General features: G+C 44.0%; 1 protein-coding gene across 4 annotated transcripts in view; it reads left to right on the top strand.

The window, feature by feature from the left end:
• The window catches only part of kremen1 (kringle containing transmembrane protein 1), a 335,721-nt gene that overhangs the window by 73,053 nt on the left and 242,097 nt on the right, over nt 1–20,571 (top strand). The gene's annotated exons all lie outside the window — the stretch shown is intronic.

Genomic DNA, 20,571 nt, shown 5'->3' on the forward strand with positions numbered 1-20,571 from the left:
ATGATCACGCGTACACTGGTTCTATATTATCTCAGTATCACATTTTACACACTGGGGGCAATTTACACAAACCGATTAACCTATAAACTTGCACATCTTTGAAATGTGGGATGAAACTGGAGCATCCGGAGAGAATCCATGCGGTCACAGGGAGAACGTGCAAAACCCGTACAGCCAAGTCAAGTCAAGAGAGTTTATTGTCATGTGTCCCAGATAGGACAATGAAATTCATGCTTGCTGCACCACAACAGAATATTGTAGGCATAAATACAGAACATATCAGTGTGTCTATATACCATAGACCATATATACCATAGACCATGCAGCACCTCTAGTTCTGTTTACCAGTCTTGCTTATGTCATGACCACACAGGATTATATACATTATATGATTATATACATTTATATAATTTTCATGTATGTGTGTTTATAAACATTTTATTCTTTAACAAGAATTAACAGAATTATGAACTAACAGAATTATGAATCTAACCCTATATCACACACAAAAAGTTCCCCCGCAATGTCAATTAACCTGCGAGTCGGGTCGGTTCCGGTTACTACAAAATCAACTCAAACACTGCTTGTGAGCCATTTAAAAAGAAATGATTTAAAAAACATTAAAAAAGACAATTACCAGAGTCAAATTTTATTCTTGACAAGAAATATAAACTGACAGATTTATGAATCTGACCCACACAAACTGTTGCCCCGCAACATTGATTACACTGTGAGTCGGGTCGGGTCAGGCAGGCTCAGGTTGCTAAAATGGGCGTGGAAAAATGCCCAGGATCCCCTCCATAGCGTACTACACGTTAGCCCATTGCATTTAGCAGGAGTAGCCTATCTTGCTCTGCTATAGGATCTTTGGTGTTAATACCCCCCCCCCCCCCCCCCCCCCCCCCCCCCCCATTTCAGGGCACCATAATGTTTGGGGCACAGCAATGTCATGTAAATGAAAGTAGTCATGTTTAGTATTTTACTTCGGAGTCACATGAGTGACTACGTGAAGAACCTGCCAGGACACATGCGTGTCATATCGCTTCACGCATTGTGAAACGACAGGCGGGGTGGAGCGTTCCCCCGCAGCGGTAAGTTTAAAACCGAGACCGACAGGTAAGTAATTTACTCTGCGGTCATTTTGTTTTCCTGTGCTGTATTACAGGGGGAAACTATGGACAAAACGAAGAAGTCCACAAGGGCTGTGATAAAGCTGGCTGGGGAGGACCGCGGAGTTGTGGGCAGCCAGCAGCCGCCAACTGCACCAGAATCACCTATAGTGCGATCAGCTGTGTCCGACTTTCCACCTGCGCCGGCCAGATCAACACCACGGCTGGGCGGGAAGGCCGAACGGAAGACCGACAGGGCCGTTGACTCAGACGAGTCGGACTGCGAGGGAATGCCGTGGGCAGCTAGCGACCTTGATTGATTGGGCCGAATGGAACGGCTTATGGAACAGATGCTCCATCGTGACAGACTCCGGGTGATGGAGTCTAGTCACCATGGGTCTTATAATATACCCATGGCAGCACCTTATCCAGGGCTGCATAGTGCATCTCCCTCGACAGAGGGGAGCACTAGGAGCCAATTCTGGGTTAGCTCTGAAGAAGGGTTTGCTGAAGAAACAACTAGTGTGTAGGGGGTACAAGAACAAGAAAACCTCCTGGAAATGGTGTCCAAATTGGTACAACCAGAGCAGACTGGACAGCCATTAGAACTAAAATTAGCATCCAGTATTGACTATCTCTCATTTCAACCACTACAAGAACAGGCTGTAATGGACACTACTGCCAAATATTTGGCACCGGTAAATTGTGTATCTCTCAACATTCTCGTGGTGAACAGTTGCATCTGGAGATACATTGGAGCGGGAGTCAGAAGCCAGGAGGTCAAGCTTCAAAAAATCCTAAAACTATTGACTGCAGGGATCACAGCATTTGCCCGGTCAGTGGATGGAAAAGAGATGTCGGAACCACAGCAAGACACTCTGGCATTAGTCTGCAATACGCAGTACGAGATTAATAGTCTCAGGAAGAATGCCATCTGCCCAGCCTTGCCCAGCCCAGCAGGGCTGTGCAAACCTGGAGGTACTAAACCACCAAATATTACTATTTGGGGGCAACCTGTCAAAACAGGTAAAAGAGCTCGACGAGGAGGCTAAAACCTTCGGGCTCATAAAGGCGGCAACGGGTAGGACCTCCTACACATGGCGACAGCACCCCTACGCACCCACCAGCAGAGCAAGACACACAGAAGCTGGTGAAAGCTCAAGGGCCGGGCAAACAGGACAGAGGTCTTTTTTAGGCCATGGCCCAGATCGGCCTTCGTGGAAGATGCGCAAACCCCACACTCCAGCGCCTCAACCTCTACAGCGACAGAACAGGAAGAAATAACGATGGAGGTAGGTGGGTCTGGTTCCTTCCAAAAAACAGGAAGTGTAAATAATACAAAAATTGGTGGTAGGTTACACTTTTTTTGGGAGGCATGGAGTGCAATAACTGCTGACACTTATATCCTGCATAGTATTCAGGGATATACAATCGAATTTGTGCACAAAACCATCCTCCGGTTCAGCATGTGACTGAACCGAACGTTCGTGCTTTCACGACAAGAAAAACTGGAAGCGCATGCTGAACTGGAGAGGCTATATGCTAAGGGGGTCATTGAGAAAACCCAACACGACTCTCTGGAATTTGTGTCAAATATCTTTACAAAAAACAAAAAAGATTGTTTGCCGCATCATTATAGATTTGACCAAACTGAATACATTTGTGCAGTATATTCATTTCAAAATGGAAACCTTTGTTACTGCCAAACAATTGATTTCCAAAGGCTACTTCTTGGCTTGCATCAATTTAAAAGATGCTTACTATTCGGTGCCTATACGGAAGGATCACAGACGTTATTTAAAGTTGAACTGGATGGGGCAGCTCTGACAGTATAGAGCACTACCTAATGGGTTAACATTCGCTCCCAGACTATTCACCAAAATTTTGAAACCAGCCCTAGCTTTTCTTCGGAAACAAAAACATATGGTCATGGCTTACCTAGATGACATATTAATTGTGGGGGAAACTTTGGAATTAGCCAAAATAGCTGTATCAGCCACCAAACAATTGTTTGAGAAACTGGGGTTTATCATCCATCCAGTTAAATCTAAGTTGACACATTCCACCACTATGGATTACTTAGGGTTCACCATTGACTCAGTTCACATGTCGGTAACTTTACCTAAGGACAAGGCAACAGACTTAACTGAGGCCTGCAACAACCTCATTGACATTAGTGAACCATCTATTCGACTGGTAGCAAGGGTAAGTGGCAAAATTGTGGCTGCTTTTCCAGCCACACAGTTTGGACCTTTGCATTACCAACATTTACAAAGGGCAAAGGTACAAGCACTCAAAATCAATACTGGTCATTTCGACAGGCCAATGAAGCTACCAATCAAAGCAATTACGGAATTACAATGGTGGAGGGAAAACATTCGGCATTGTTCCAGCCCTATCATTGTCAGCAACCCTTCAGTGGTGCTACAAACTGATGCCAGTGCTCATGGTTGGGGTGCTACTAATTCTATCTCTAGTTGTGGAGGTAGATGGGATGCACAAGAGGCATCATTACTTCAGACACATGGCATAAACTACTTGGAAATGTTAGGTGCGTTCTATGGTCTAAAATCATACTGTTCAGAAATGCATCACCTGCATGTTAGACTACAGATTGATAACACCACCGTGGTGGCATATATTAACTATATGGGTGGAATCAAATCGATATCATGTGATAATCTGGTTAACACAATTTGGCAATGGTGTATTCAGAAAAATATTTGGATATCAGCTAGTTATCTACCAGGTAACCTCAATACAGTGGCAGACACCAGGTCACGAAAATTCAATGACAACATCGAATGGATGTTGGACCGCAAAGTGTTTGCTGATATTGTAGCACGATATGGAACACCAGATATCGATCTATTTGCATCTCGGCTTAATCACCAGTTGCCAAACTATGTTTCTTGGGAACCAGACCCTGGGGCATCAGCGATGGATGCTTTCTCGATGCATTGGGGGAAATTGTTTTTCTATGCATTCCCTCCTTTCTGCCTCATCAGTTGGGTATTACAGAAAATACAACAAGACTCGGCGTCTGGTATTTTGGTAGTGCCCGATTGGCCTACTCAACCATGATTCCCTGTGATTCTCAATGTGGTTTTAGAACCATGCATCTCCGTTCCGAAACGACCAGATTTGTTGGTTCATCCCATAATGGGGGAAAGCCATCCATGCCATGACAGGACAAATTTGTTGATTTGTAGAATCTAAAGAAACCACTTCTGGACCTGAGGCTGACAGACTGAACAATGAATATAATCACAGCGGCTCACAGGCAGTCCACCAAAAAACAATATCTGGTCTACATCAGGAAGTGGGAGATATATTGTTCTAAGAACAACATCACTTACTGTACGGCGAACATTACGTCTGTTCTGGAATTCCTGGCTAGCCTCCACTATGATGAGGGGCTCAGTTATAGTGCCATAAACTGTGCCAGGAGTGCCCTTTCAGCATATCTGTGGCAAGGATCAGAGCGTCATTCTGTCGGGACTCACCCCCTGGTAACTAAACTTATAAGGGGAATTTTTAATATTAATCCCCCTAGGACAAGTTATTCCCAAATATGGGATGTGAGTGTAGTCCTTACGCTACTGAGGAATTGGTCACCAGCAACAGCTCTGTCTCTGCAAAGACTGACTCATAAAATAGTCATGCTGATGGCATTGGTCTCAGCACAAAGAGTTCAGTCATTACATAAATTAAGGCTGGATAGTATGACCACTTCAACGAGTAAAATAATCTTTATCCACGAATATCCACAAATTAGTTAAACAGAACAGACCGGGATCATCAGGCCTCAAAATAGAATTCATAGCTTATCCAATAGATGATCGTCTATGCATTATGACGCATTTATTACTATACATAGAGATCACTAAACAGCTCAGAGGCAATGAGATGGCATTACTGATCAGCCACAAACAGCCCCATAATAGGGTATCTGTACAAACAATTTCCAGATGGCTGAAACAGGTTTTGACGGCTGCTGGGGTGGATACTAACATATTCAAATCTCATTCTACCAGGGCTGCAGCTACATCGGCAGCTATGGAATTGGAGGTACCTATGGACCAAATCCTGGGGACAGCAGGATGGTCAAAAGAGAAAACTTTTCAACTATATTACAATAAACCAGTGGTCAAACCTGTGACATTTGCCGAATCCATTTTAAGTTCTGTATCATGATTTACCCCATAAGACAGGGGCTATAATTTTGTTTGTTAATACATTCATCATGGTTTTTTCAATGTCTGATTCATGTTTGAATACGTTAACACAATTCCTCCCTTAGTCAATTAAGGCAGACGTGCGGCGTGGACTCGTACCACGGTATGAAATCACAGAGCTTTAAAATCTTCACGTAGTCACTCACGTGACTCCGAAGTAAAATAGTAAGATTAAACGAGAACTTACCAGTTTGAAGTTTGATCTTTATTTTATGAGAAGTAACGTTGAGGGATTATGTGCCCCCCGCTCCCACCCTCAATCATAAAGTTCAACTGGTATCCTATTTCTCTAAACTTACTATGATCAGTTCATTTACTGTTATCTGTGATTTCACACCGCTGCTTTGAAGATTGACACGCATACGTCCTGGTAGGTTCTTCACGTAATCCCTCAACGTTACTACTCATAAAATAAAGATCAAACTTCAAACTGGTAAGTTCTCATTTAATCTTACTATTTTGTTGCATATCCTTTACATGCAATGACTGCTTGAAGTCTGCGATTCATGGACATCACCAGTTGCTGGGTGTCTTTGGTGATGCTCTGCCAGGCCTGTATTGCAACCATCTTTAGCTTATGCTTGTTTTGGGGGCTAGTCCCCTTCAGTTTTCTCTTCAGCATATAAAAGTCATGCTCAATTGGGTTCAGATCGGGTGATTGACTTGGCCACTCACGAATTGACCATTTTAAAACTTTTAACACCTTTGTTGCTTTAGCAGTATGTTTGGGATCATTGTCTTGCTGTAGAATGAACCGCCAGCCAATGAGCTTTGAAGCATTTGTATGAACTTGAGCAGATAGGATGTGTCTATACACTTCAGAACTCATTATGCTACTACCATCAGTAGATGTATCATCAATGAAGATAAGTGAGCCAGTACATTCAGCAGCCATACATGCCCAGGCCATAACACTCCACCACCGTGTTTCACAGATAAGGTGGTATGCTTTGGATCTTGGGCAGTTCCTTCTCTCCTCCAGACTTTATTCTTCCCATCACTCTGATAGAAGTTGATCTTTGTCTCATCCGTCCACAAGACCTTTTTCCAGAACGGTGGTAACTCTTGTTTAGTACTTTTGTCAAACTGTAACCCGGCTATCCTATTTATGCGGCTAACCAGTGGTTTGCATCTTGCAGTGTAGCCTCTGTATTTCTGTTCATGAAGTCTTCTATGGACAGTGGTCATTGACAAATCCACACCCGACTCCTGTAGAGTGTTTCTGTTGCACAGATGTTTGGGGGTTTTTCTTTATTATAGAGAGAATTCTTCTGTCATCAGCTGTGGAGGTCTTCCTTGGCCTGCCAGCCCCTTTGCGATTAGTAAGCTCACCAGTACTCTCTTTCTTCTTAATGATGTTCCAAACAGTTGATTTTGGTAAGCCTAAGGTTTGGCTGATGTTTTATTCGTGTTTCTCACTCATAATGGCTTCTGACTTTCATTGGCACAACTTTGGTCCTCATGTTGATAAACAGCAATAACAGATTCCAAAGTTGATGGAAAGACTGGAGGGAAGACTAGGTGCTGAGAGCTCTCTTATACCTGCAATAAGGAGGCAATTAGACACACCTGAACAATTATAAACACCTGGGAAGCCATGTGTGCCAAACATAATGTGCTCTGAAATGGGGGGACTATGTATAAACACAGCTGTAACTTCTACATGGTGAAACCAAAATATATAAAAATACACTTTAATAAAATCTGACAATGTGCACTTTAACCACGTGTAATTATTTATATTACAAATCTCCAATTGTAGAGTACAGAGGCAAATAAATAAATAAATGATGGGTCTTTGTCCCAAACATTATGAGGGCACTGTATTCCTGCTTGAAAAATAATGGGTTAATTAGGGACAGTCACAATAGTTTAATACACGGCTGGTCATGTCTTATTAACTTGATCGAGTTTTTGAGGAGGTGACAAAGGTGATATAGTCCCCCAAGGTGGGCTGATCCAGATTATGATGCATGGAATTAACTGTGTCTTGGTTGTATGAATTCAGAACTTGCTTACTGATAGACGACAGATGGGTTGTGGTGGAAGGACAATGTTTGGGCTGGACGTCTGTGACCACTGGACGTCTGTGACCAGGGATCTGTGCTTGGATCACAGCTGTTCGTGATATATATAAATGAGATGGACGTAAACGGGTTGGTTAGTAAGTTTGCAGATGCCACCAAAATTGTTGAGTCACGGACTCTGAGGAAGGCTGTGGTGGCAGACTGTGAAAAAAGCTGTCAAAGTATGCAGCGGAATATAGATCAGCAGCTCTGGAAGGGTAGATCGCATAGCATCCAAGGATAGTTAGCTGAATGGATAGAAAATTGGCTTCAAGAAAGGAAGCAGAGAGTGATGAAGGAAGGATTCTTCTCGGACTGGATGCCTGTGACTAGGTGTGTGCCTCAGGGTTCAGTGATGGGCCCGTTACTGTTTGTCATCTATATCAATGATTTAGATGAGAACATACATGGCAAGATCAGCAAGTTTGCAGATGATGCAAATGTGTGTGGTTTTGCAGATAGTGAAAAATTGTAACAGGATCTTGATCAAATGGGGGTTGATGAGATTTAATACAGAGAAATGTGAGGTGTTGCATTTTGGGAAGTCTAACGTAGGCAAGACCTATATAGTAAATGGTAGGGCTCTGGGTAGTGTTGTAGAGCAGAGGGATCTAGGAGTGCAGGTGCATGGTTCCTTGAAGGTGGAGTCACAGGTAGATAGGGTGATTAAAAAGCATTTTGGCACATTGGCTTTCATATGTATTAAATATTGAGTATAGAAGTTGGGAGGTCATGTTGCAGTTGTACATGACATTGGTGAGGCCGCATTTAGAGTATTTTGTGCAGTATTGTGTGCAGTTTTGGGCACCATGTTATAGGACAAATGTTGTCAAGCTTGAAAGGGTAAGAGGATGTTGTCAGGACTGGAGGGTCTGAGCTGTAGGGTGAGGTTGAGTAGACTGGGTCTCTATTCCTTGGCATGCAGGAGGATGAGGGTATAGAGGTGTATAATATCATGAGAGGAATAGATTGGCTACATGCACAGAGTATCTTGTCCAGAGTAGGTGAATTGAGGACCAGAGGCATAGGTTTAAGGTGAAGGGGAAAATATTTTCACACAAAGGGTGGTGGGTGTATGGAACAAGGTGCCAGATGAGGTAGTTGAGGCTGGGACTATCTCAGTGTTTAAGATCTATTCCACTCATGATTTTATACACCTCTATAATATCACCCCTCATCCTCCTGCACTCTAAGGAATAGAGTCCCTCTAATAATAATAATAATAATACATTTTATTTATGGGCGCCTTTCAAGAGTTTCAAGGACACCTTACAAAAATTTAGCAGGTAGAGGAAAAACATGTAAGGGGAATGAAATAAATAGTAGAGACATGACTAGTACACAAAGTAAAGACAGAATTCAAATTCAAAACACAATATGAGGCAATTAATGCACAGATGAAAAGGGAGGGGGACGTGGGGCTAACGATAGGCAGAGGTGAAGAGATGGGTCTTGAGGCGGGACAGGAAGATGGTGAGGGACACGGAATTGCGGATCAGTTGGGGGAGGGAGTTCCAGAGCCTGGGAGCTGCCCTGGAGAAGGCTCTGTCCCCAAAGCTGCGGAGGTTGGACTTGTGGGTGGAGAGGAGACCGGCTGATGTGGATCTGAGGGACCGTGAGGGTTGGTAGGGGGAGAGGAGGTCAGTGAGATATGGGAGGGGGCAGATGGTGGAGGGCTTTGGAGGTGAGGATCAGGATTTTGTAGGTGATCCGGAGGGAGATGGGAAGCCAGTGAAGTTGTTTGAGGACTGGAGTGATGTGATGCCAGGATTTGGTGTGGGTGATGAGTCGGGCGGCTGCCTTCTGGACCAGTTGGAGTCAGTTGATGTAGGTGGAACTGATGCCAAGGAGAAGTGAGTTACTGTACTTAACCTCTCCCTATAGCTCAGACTCTATTGCTCTGGCAACATCCGTATAAATCTTCTCTGCACCCGTTCCAGCTTGAATCATCTCTGTGCCCTTTCCAGCTACCAGGGCTCTGAGTCAGGAAGTCATGATGTTGCTAAATAGGCCTTTGATTGGGCCCCGTATGGATTATGGTGTGCAGTTGTGGTTTCCCCAATATAGGGAGGATGTGGAGGCTTTGGAAAAGGTGCAGAGGATGTTTACCAAGATGATGGTTGGCTTATGGGGTTTAAGCTACAAGGATAGACTGGACAGACTTGAATTGTGTGTTCTGCTTGTGGGGTGACTTCAAAATATAAAATGATGAAAGGCATGAATAGAATAGACCATCAGAGCCTTTTGCTCAGGATTGATAAATCAAAGACGAAAGGACATAGCTTTAAGATGACAGGGGCAAAGCTTAAAGGAAATGTGTGGGGCAAGTTTTTCACACAGTGTAGTGGGTGACTGGAACGTGCTGCCAGGGCTGGTGGTGGAGGCAGATACAATAGTGGCATTTAAGAGATTTTTAGATTGGCACAGGGTTATACAGGGAATGGAGGGATATGGATCATGTGCAGGCAGATGGGATTAGTTTTTCTTGGCATCATATTCAGCACAGATGTTGTGGCTCAGATGGCCTGTTCTTATGCTGTGTTGTTCTATGTCCTATGTTTCAGAAACAGACTTTCTATGCATGTACACCAAAAGTAAGAATAGAGAGTACTTGAAGTTACTCTGCTGCTGCGTAAAGCTTGGATGAAGACTGCACTTTGAGTAAGGGGTTCAGGTTTGGGATGGATGGATGTAATAAGCTCAGCAGTAATGCTCACAGTGTCGTGCAAACACTATGAAGGTTAGTTCCGATCGAACAGAGTATGGAAGACCACAGGGTGATCTGATTGAAATACTCAGGATGATTAAAGGCATTGATTAGGCTGAATAGAAAAAACCTTTGCTGATGAAAATTACAGGGCTTAATCTGAAAATTAGAGTTTGTGTTTTGATGGGGAATGTCTGGAATCCCTTCACACATAGGTCCTTTGAAAGTCAAGAACTCTCTCCGCCACATAAAGTTTTACTCCATGTGTGGAACTGCATTGCTGCTGCTCAATAAATAGGGGTGGTGAATATATGTTAATAAATGGCAGTCAAAAGTAGAGGCCATTTATTTCAGGTGAGCAGGACAATAGATAGCAAGGAACCAGGCTCTTTGGCCCGCTGGGTCCACACCAACCATCTAGCATCCATTTCCACTAATCCCATTTTATATTCTGCACATTCCCAGCAATTTCCCTCCGATTCCACCGACACACCAGTGGCGATTTGCTGCCACAGATTAACCTACTAACCCACACACCTTTGGGCTATGTGAGAAAACTGGATACCTGAAGGAAAACCACGCATTGTTCAGGAGGAGGTGCAAACTGCAAACAGACACAATTGAGGGTGAGGATTGAACCTCGGTCACTGGAGCTGTGAGGCAGCAGCTAGACTGGCTGAACTACCAGTCAACACAATAATTCAGCCAGTTATGCTGTGGGTAGCCTTAAGCCCCCGTCCCACTTATGCGTCCTAGGCACGCTAATTATGCGACCTCGTGGTCGCGTTGAGGCGCGACCGTCCCGCGAAGGTCGGCCACGATTTTATGCCGTCTGGAGCGCGTGACGTCATTTGAAGATGGACACAAAATTCAGGAGTAACTCAGCGGGACCTGCAGTCTCTGGAGAGAAGCAATAGGTTTGTGACGAGACTCTTCATCAGTCTGAAAGAAGGCACATAAGGAACTTCAAACAAAATTGGATAAAGTGGAGTTGATATTAAGTCTGTCCATTGACCAGTTGAATGTGGGTCAGGCTCGATGAAAGGGATTCCTACTCCTGTTTCTATTTACTAAACACCCCAAGTAGATGAATGAGTTTTTTTGTAAACTGATTCATTCTGCCCTTCTTCTGAAGGAATTTATGGAATTCAGGCATAAATAGAGCCTCTATGATTATGGTGATGACCAACCTGAAATACACATTTGTGGGATTAGTCGCTGTTGGAACATAAAGGGTTAAATGTTAATGCTCACAGCATCTGAATCTAAGTTTCAGACAACTAATGAAAAGAATCTGACATCTGTCTTTAAAATTCTGCTTTAGGCCATTTACAGTTGTAGACAAAGCTAATGCTTCAATATTGATTCCAGTCCTGAACCCTTTGGCTTCGAAGTTCAAAGTGTCCTGTACCCTCCATGTGGGCGTTTTATTGTAGCCACTCTGCTGGTACTCGATGTACCCCACCTGTGTGCGCTGAATGTACCCAGCCTAAAGGGACTGATGTACCCATTCTACGGGCACTCGATGTACCCACCCTTTGGGCATGTGCCCAGCAGGCTGGTACTTGATATACCCAGCCTGGGTTGCTCAATGTCCCCAACCTACAGGGACATGTACCCATCCCATATAACCATATAACATATAACCATATAACAATTACAGCACGGAAACAGGCCATCTCGGCCCTACAAGTCCATGCCGAACAAACATGGTGTACCCACTCTTTAGGCACTTGACGTGCCCAGCCTGTGAGTTTATGATGCAAGCATGCAAATGTTCCAGTTGCAAACCTTGGTATTCAGTGAGGCTTCAATACATTACCTCCAAGCCCAGTTATCAGACCCCTTTATGATCTAACATACCCAGCCTATGAGTTTATGATACAGGCATGAAAATGTTCCAGTTGCAAACCTTGGTATTCAATGAGGCTTCACCTCCAAACCCAAAATCCAGTAAATCCACCCTTTGCTATCTTCAATATTAATTTAACCAATGAAGAGAAAAATGTTAAAGAATACATAGAAGACACATAGTTTCTTTGAAGCTTTGTACAAAGTAACCATGGCATTTCACACCAGAGGCCAGCAAATTAATTATTCATTTTTGTCAACTTCAGAACAAGGTTGACAAGCTGGTTCTATTTGCTAATAGTATCTTGTGGGTAAAGCTTAAATGTTCAATGACGCCACTAAATTCTGAGAGTATAGTTTATAACGTTAATCATGCTTCAAGTTCGTGAAAGTTTGGAAACACAGTGAGTGTAGACTATTGACCATTGTATTTCTGCACACAAGAATAATGAAGCAAGAATCTTCTCTGGATAAATAAAATGGAAAAGATGATGAAAAGTTAACGTGGGTTCTATACAGCCTGATAGAGAGGAATTACATTGGAGAGCAAGGAACGGCCGAGAAATAATGCATACATTTCTTACCTGGAGATAATGAAAACAGTTCTGGAGGTAAAAGAGGACCTGGAAGAAATTAACAAGAGCAACAGGACAGTACTGGACACAATGATGGTAGTGAAAGCTGATGCATTTTAATATCATCTGATGAACTGCATCAAAAAGGAGATGGCCATTGAAATGAAAGAGGCACTTTTGGACATCATTCAAAAATTCCACAGATTTTAATGGACTTCATATAGAATGGAAGTTTTCAGGTGTAACCATGCTCTTTGGGAATGAGGGGTTGAGAAAGTAGGAATTAAGACCACTTAGCCTGATCACAGTAGAGTCATACAGTCATAGAGTGATACAGTGTGGAAACAGGCCCCTCGGCCCAACTCGCCCACACCGAGCTACACTAGTCCCATTTGCCTGCGCTTGGTCCATATCCCTCCAAACCTGTCCTATCCATGTACCTATCCAACTGTTTCTTAAACGATGGGATAGTCCCAGCTTCAACTACCTTCAACTACCCACCACCCTTTGTGTGAAAAAGTCACCCCTGGGATTCCTATTGAACCTTTTCCCCTTCACCTTGAACCTATGTCCTCTGGTCCTCGATTCCCCTACTCTGGGCAAAAGACTCTGCATCTACCCGATCTATTCCTCTCATGTAATAGGGGAAAAAGCAAAAGTCTGCTTTTAGCTGGATCAATGCAGTGAGAAAATAATGATCAGATTGGGCAGAGGCAACATGGATTTATAATAGAAAATCACATTGATGAGTTTGTGGGTTGTAGCAGCAGAATAGACAAAGGGAACTTTGACTTTGGGTTATTAGTTTATTAGATGATGAAGTTCACAATCTCCTTCCTGCACTCCGTCATCTACCCTTGATGATCGTGCTCTGTTGGTCAGGAAGTCGAGGATCTAGTTGCAAATGTGAGCGTTCAGTCCTAGTTCCACGAGTTTGGAGATGAGCAAGGATGGCATAATGGTATTGAAAGCAGAGCTGTAGGCTACGAATAGGAGTCTAGCATCAGTGTGCTCTGATCCACCTGTCCCTGATTGAGTGTAGAGCAAGGGAAATGGTATCACCTGTGGAACGGTTGTGGCGGTGTGTGAACTGCAGTGGGTCAAGGCTGCTGGGTAGTCTGGATTTAATATGTCCCATAACCAGCTTCTCAAAGCACTTCATGATGGTGCACGTCAAGGCCACTGGACGGTAGTTCTTACTTTCTTCTGTCACTGGGATGATAACGGTCTTCTTGCAGCTGGTGGGTACCTCAGAATGGAGTAGGGAGAGATTATAGATGTCCATGAACACATCTGCTAGTTGGTCCATGCAGTTCCTAAGGATGCAGCCAGGGACTACGTCTAGGCTAGTTGCTTTCCCTGGGATCAGTAGAAGGTCTAACGTCTGCAACTGAGAAGAGATGCGTGGGTTGTGACCATAAGGGCTGGAATAGGCAGCCTGGGCTTATATTGTAAGGAGTATAGAAAAATGAAATATGATCTTATTGTACATAAAATCCTTACAGGGCTTGTCAGGGTAGATGCAGGGATGATATGTTCACACTTTCCAACTAAGGGATTGGCTATTCAGCATTGAGATGAGTCATAGAGTCATAGTGATACAGCGCGGAAACAGACTCTTTGGCCCAACTTTGCCCACACCGGCCAACATGTCACAGCTATACTAGTCCCACCTGCTTGCATTTGGCCCATATCCCCCTAAACCTGTCCTATTTATTTTTTTCTTAAATATTGCAATAGTCACTGCCTCAACTACCTCCTCGAGCAGCTTGTTCCATATACCCAACACCCTTTGGGTGAAAGTTACATCTTTTCCCCTTCACCTTAAACCTATGTCCTTTGGTCCTCGAAGAACTATCTGAGAAGAACTATCTTCAGCCAGAGGTCTTCACCAAGTGGCCCGTGTAGGCTAAAACATGGTATAAAGGTATATAGAACAAGTTGCCGGAGGAGGTAGTTGAGGCAGGTACCATCACAATGTTTTAAAAACATTTGGACAGACACATGGATAGGATAGGTTTCGAAGGATATGGGCCAAACGCACGCAGGCGGGACTAGTGTAGGTGGGTTATGTTGGTCGGTGTCGGCAAGTTGGGCTGAAGGGTCAGTTTCAACACTGAATGACCAGCTGCGTCACTCCAGCACTTTGTGTTCCGTGCAACATGTCAGCATCTACAATTCCTTGTGTCTCCATTTGAACAATCATCCTCAATTCAAGAAAATTAAAGCTGAAAAATGAATGTCCTAGATATATGAAGATATTATTTCCTGTGCCGCAATGATAGTTTCTGAAGGAAACTTGTTTCATATCATCTCCACCACTGACCTGTGTTTCCATCAAGAACATTTAATCGATAATGTTTTATTATTAATGTTTAATGTTTTATGTCATTCCTAACCATCACTGTATGTCATGTTGTCACTTGCGGACGGAGCACCAAGGCAAATTCCTTGTATGTGAATAATTGGCCAATAAACATATTCATTCATTCATTCATTCATTAATTGTTCTGTAAAACTCCCTGCATTTGTATTGGATCAATAGCATGGGAGTAAAGTAAGGGAGTAAATCATTGATTTATTCTCCTTTAATTTTTACTGAATTTCTGGGGGATTTTAATTACAGTCCATATTTCTTATTTTTTTAATATTTATTTGATTATTAGTGACACTCAAAAATAGTTTGTAGACACAAAATGCTGGAGTAACTCAGCGAGACAGGCAGCGTCTCTGGAGAGAAGGAATGGGTGATGTTTTGGGTCGAGACCCTTCTTCATTGGCCTTTGATAGTGGGGATCTTTCACAGACATCAAGGGATCAGGATCTGAGCCCTGAGGCAGTCCTTGAAACCTTGTGGGAAAGCTCTTAGACCTGTGGGGTCAGACGTGTTGGCCTTCATATCCAGATCAGTTGAATGCAGGAGTGAGACTAGTGGAGGATGGGTCAGGCAGCAAGTTTAATCCAACACTTTGTTTTCCTCTTTGAATGAGGTTTTCCTTGCAATCCGGACATAAATGCCCTCCTGAACACAACAGGTGACTTCCACAAAGTAACAAAAGTGTCCCGTTTAGAGCTGCAGACAGGACAAAGTTGGGATTCCCTAATGTGCATCTTTCTGAAGCTCTGTTCAAAAGGGATGATTTCTCTGTTGTTCTCACTCTCTGACAATGAATTTTCTCTTCAAATGGTTATATTTTCACTGCCTGACTCTGCTGTTTAACAGAAGATTTTTGTTTTGCCAGTTAAGGAATGCGTGCGTTCAAAAGGAGTAGAACATTGGCTCCTATTGACGTATCGCATTTTTCAGTAGATATGAGTCTTTATCAATGTACATCAGTCACGCACAATACCCAGATCGTGGAATGTTAAACTCAAAAAAAGACTTTTATTGTTTGCTGGTCGAGATCCCTACTACCTCGGCCCACATCGAGGATTAATTTGCTTGGAGAATGTAAACAATATCAGTAGCGCTGTTTCCTGAGTGTCTTTTTCAAGCTGCTCTCCGATCATTTTGATTTAAAATATCCCGTGTCGTGAGGTTGCAGAGGATTAATACCCTGTGGTGGTAGTCTATCAGTTTTCAAATCAGCCTGCAGGAATTGTGAGTGTATGCAACAAGGCCACATTTGACAGCAGTTGTGGGTCCATACCGCTCACTATTCTAACTGCCCTGGGTAAGCAGTCCTCCCACAATTAGTTCAACATTTGCACAGGGTGGCTCAGATGTGACATGGGATAGAGCCCCGCAACAAATGTAAGGAATATGTCAGTATGATAGCAATCTCCACCCAGTGCTCTTGCTAGAATGTGGGTCAGCCTGTCTTACAAAACAAAAAGGCACAGTAGCCCTTTTGTTCAGCTTACTGTGTACCATGTCAATGGAGCCCCTTAGGGGATAGCAGTGGTATCTACAGTATGAACCATGAGGAAAAGTAATCCCAGAATAAATTGTGCTTACTTAAAGATGAAATAAGTAAGGGGTGAACAAAACAACAGCTAAAACTATCAGCAGCGGTTTCAGAAATATTACGGGTTGGCCCCAGGGGACACATATTCCAGATCTCCGGTGCCAAATGGTCTCGCACCTGTAGCTTGGAGTGAAGCTGCCAATTTGTGTTTCACGCTGAAGTGGGTGCGTGGAACAGGCTGGAAAACACAGCCCTGCTGATGTACAACTGACTGTGATGGAAAGTCTGTTCAATACCTCGCCTGCTGCCATTCACATGCTGTGGGATACCCTTCTTTCTGATCTCTCTTTAGATTCAAGATTCAAGAGAGTTTATTGTCATGTGTCCCAGATAGGAACAATGAAATTCTTGCTTTGCTGCAGCACAACAGAATATTGTAGACATAAATACAGATCAGATCAGTGTGTCCATATATATATACACACACACACACACATCAATAAACAGATAAAGTGCAATAAGGCGTTTAATAGTCTGATGGTTGTGAGGAAGAGGCTGTTCCTGAGCCTGGATGTTGCAGATTTCAGGCTCCTGTACCTTCTACCTGATGGCAGCAGAGAGATGGGTGTGTGGCCAGGATGGTGTGAGTCCTTGATGATGTTACTGTTGATGAGTTTTTGATGATGTTACTGATGATGAGTCCTTGATGATGTGACAGCAACTGTCTCGACTTTTCCACTCCCTTCACCGACTCTAACCTCACCCCCTCTGATCGTCCAGCCCTCCGCTCACTCTGCAGCAGCAAACCCGACATGATAATCAAACCCGCTGACAAGGGAGGTGCTGTGGTAATGTGGCGCGCTGACCTCTACCACACTGAGGCCCGGGGACAAACTCTCAGACACCTCCTCCTACCTATCCTTGGACCATGAACCCACAGATGAGCACCAGGCCATGATCTCACAGACCATTTCTGATTTTATCACATCCGGCTGACTGTCCTCCACAGCATCCAACCTTAATGCGTTACCTTCTTCCCAAAATCCCCAAACAAAACTGCCCTGGCAGACCCATTGTTTCTGCCTGCACCTGTCCCACAGAAATGATTTCCACGTACCGCAACTCCATCCTGGTCCAATCCTTCCCGAACTATGTCCAAGACATCTCACACGCCCTTCATCTCTTTAATGACTCCTGCTTTCCGAGCCCCCACTCTTTACTATGGACGTTCAGCCATTCTTCACCTCCATCCCCATCAGGAAGGTCTTAAAATTCTCCGTTTCTTCCACGACTGCAGACCCATCCAATTTCCCTCTACTAACACTCTACACCGCTGGTCCTCACCCTCAACTTCTCCTTTGACTCCACCCATTTCCTCCAAATGAAAGACGTAGCTATGGGCACGCGCATGGGTCCCAATGCCTGCCTCTTTGTAGGGTACATTGAACAATCACTGTTCCAGGCGTACACTGGCCCTATCCCCGAACTTTATCTCTGTTACATTGATGATTATCCCCTGCACCCATACAGAACTCATGGACTTCATTAACTCCACCACCAATTTCCAACCTGCATTCAAATTCACTTGGACCATCTCTGACACCCCCTCCCCTTTCTTGATTTCACAATCTCCATCATAAGAAATAGACTATCGACTGACATCTATTACAAACCCACTGACTCCCACAACTATCTCAACTACACTTCTTTCCACCCTGCTTCCTGCAAAGATTCTCTCCCCTACCTCTAATTCTTCCGTCTATCCCACATCTGCACCCAAGATACCAGGACATCCGAGATGTCCTCATTCTTTAGGGAACAAGGGTTTCCCTCTCCCATCACATATGAGGCCCTCACAGATATCTCCTCAGTACCCCGCAGCTCCACTCTTGCTCCCCATCCCTCTAGTCACAACAGAGACAGAGTTTCCCTAGTCCTTACCTTTCACCCCATCAGCCATCGCATACAACATATAATCCACCAACATTTTTGCCACCTCCAACGGGATCCCACCACTATCCATATTTTCCCATTTCCACCCCTTTCCGCAGAGACCGTTTCATCTGCAACTCCTGGGTTAACTCATCCTTTCCCACCCAAACCACCCCCTCCCCAAATACCTTCTCCTACAACCGCAGAAGATGCAACACCTGTCCCTATACCTCTCCCCTCGACTCTGTCCAGGGAACCCGACAGTCCTTTCAGGTTAGGCAGAGGTTCACTTGCACTTCGTCCAACCTCATCTACTGCATCCGGTGTTCAAAATGTGGACTCTTTTACATTGGCGAGACCAAACATAGACTGGGCGATCGTTTTGCTGAACACATTCGCTCAGTCTGCCTGAAACTACCTGATCTCCCGGTTGCTAGACACTTTAATTCCCCTTATTGGCCCTTCTGTCCTAGGTCTCCTCCATTACCTGAGTGAGGCTAAATGCAAATTGGAGGAACAGCATCTCATATTTCACTTAGGCACCTTACCCAGTGGTATGAATATTGATTTATCTAACTTCAAGCAACCCCTGCATTGCCTCTCTCTCCATCCTCACCCACCCGTCACACCAGCTTCTTGTTCTCACCTAGCAAACAGCTAACAATGGGCTGTTTATTTTATCATCATAACTATTGTGTATATATTTCATTCATTTGTTCTATGTCTCTCTACATCACCGCCTATAACCCTGATTTCCCTTTCCCCTGACTGTAATCTCCTTTAATCCAACCAACATGGTTAAAGTGCACTTGGAACACCCCACACAAATCCCCCTGAAATATGACACCTAGGCCGAGTGAGGCAGCTGATCTCCAGCTCATCGTGCTACACGTGTGGGTTGAAACAAAATAGTGGGGGGGGAGGGATTGACAAATTGGAAGTATAAAGATGGAGTTAAAGGGGAAGTGAGTACTGGAAAAGTTACAAAAGACTCCCGAATAAATGGGAAGGAAAGTTCGAGAAGGGATAAGAGAGTAAGGTCAGGGCCAATAGGGACCGGTGTGAGAGGGGAGGTGAATACCGAAGTCAAAGTGTTGTATATGAATGCACAAAGTATAAGAAATAAAGTGGATGAGCTTGAGGCTCAGTTAGAAATTGGCAAGTATGATGTTGTGAGAATTACAGAGAAATGGCTGCAAGAGAAACAGGGCTGGGAACTGAATATTCAAGGGTATTTAAGGAGGTGGCTCTAGAAATTGTGGATGCATTGGTGATCATTTTCCAATGTTCTATAGACTCAGGATCAGTTCTTGTGGATTGGAGGGTCGCTAATGTTATTTCATTTTTAAGAAAGGCGGGCGAGAGAAAACAGGGAATTATAGACCAGTTAGCCTGACGTCGGTGGTGCAGAAGATGCTGGAATCAATCATAAAAGATGAAATAGGCTCATTTGGATAGTACAGGATCGGTCCGAGTCAGCATGGATTTACGAAGGGGCAATCATGCTTGACTAATCTTCTGGAATTTTTTGAGGATGTAACTAGGAAAATGGACAAGGGAGAGCCAGTGGATGTAGTGTACCTGGACTTTCAGAAAGCATTTGATAAGGTCCCACATAGGAGATTAGTGTGCAAAATTAGTGCACATGGTATTGGGGGTAGAGTGCTGACATGAAGAGAAAATTGGTTGGCAGACAGGAAACAAAGAGTAGGGATTAACTGGTCCCTTTCAGAATAGCAGGCAGTGACTAGAGGAGTACTGCAAGGCTCGGTGCTGGGACCGCAGCTATTTACAATATACATCAATGATTTGGATGAAGGGATTCAAAGTAACATGAGTAAATTTGCAGATGACTCAAAGCTGGGTGGCAGTGTGAACTGTGATGAGGATGCTATGAGAATGCAGGGTGACTTGGACAGGTTGGGTGAGTGGGCAGATGCATGGCAGATGAAGTTTAATGCGGATAAATGTGAGGTTATCCACTTTGGTAGCAAAAACAGGGAGGCAGATTATTATCTAAATGGTGTCAAGTTGGGAAAAGGGGAAGTACAACGTGATCTGGATGTCCTTGTTCAAAAGTCAATGAAATTAAGCATGCAGGTACAGCAGGCAGTGACGAAAGCGAATGGCATGTTGCCCTTCATAACAAGAGGAGTTGAGTATAGGAGCAAAGAGGTCCTTCTGC

This window comes from Leucoraja erinacea, chromosome 25, assembly GCF_028641065.1.
Source record: "Leucoraja erinacea ecotype New England chromosome 25, Leri_hhj_1, whole genome shotgun sequence".
In the NCBI taxonomy this organism is placed as follows: domain Eukaryota; kingdom Metazoa; phylum Chordata; class Chondrichthyes; order Rajiformes; family Rajidae; genus Leucoraja; species Leucoraja erinaceus.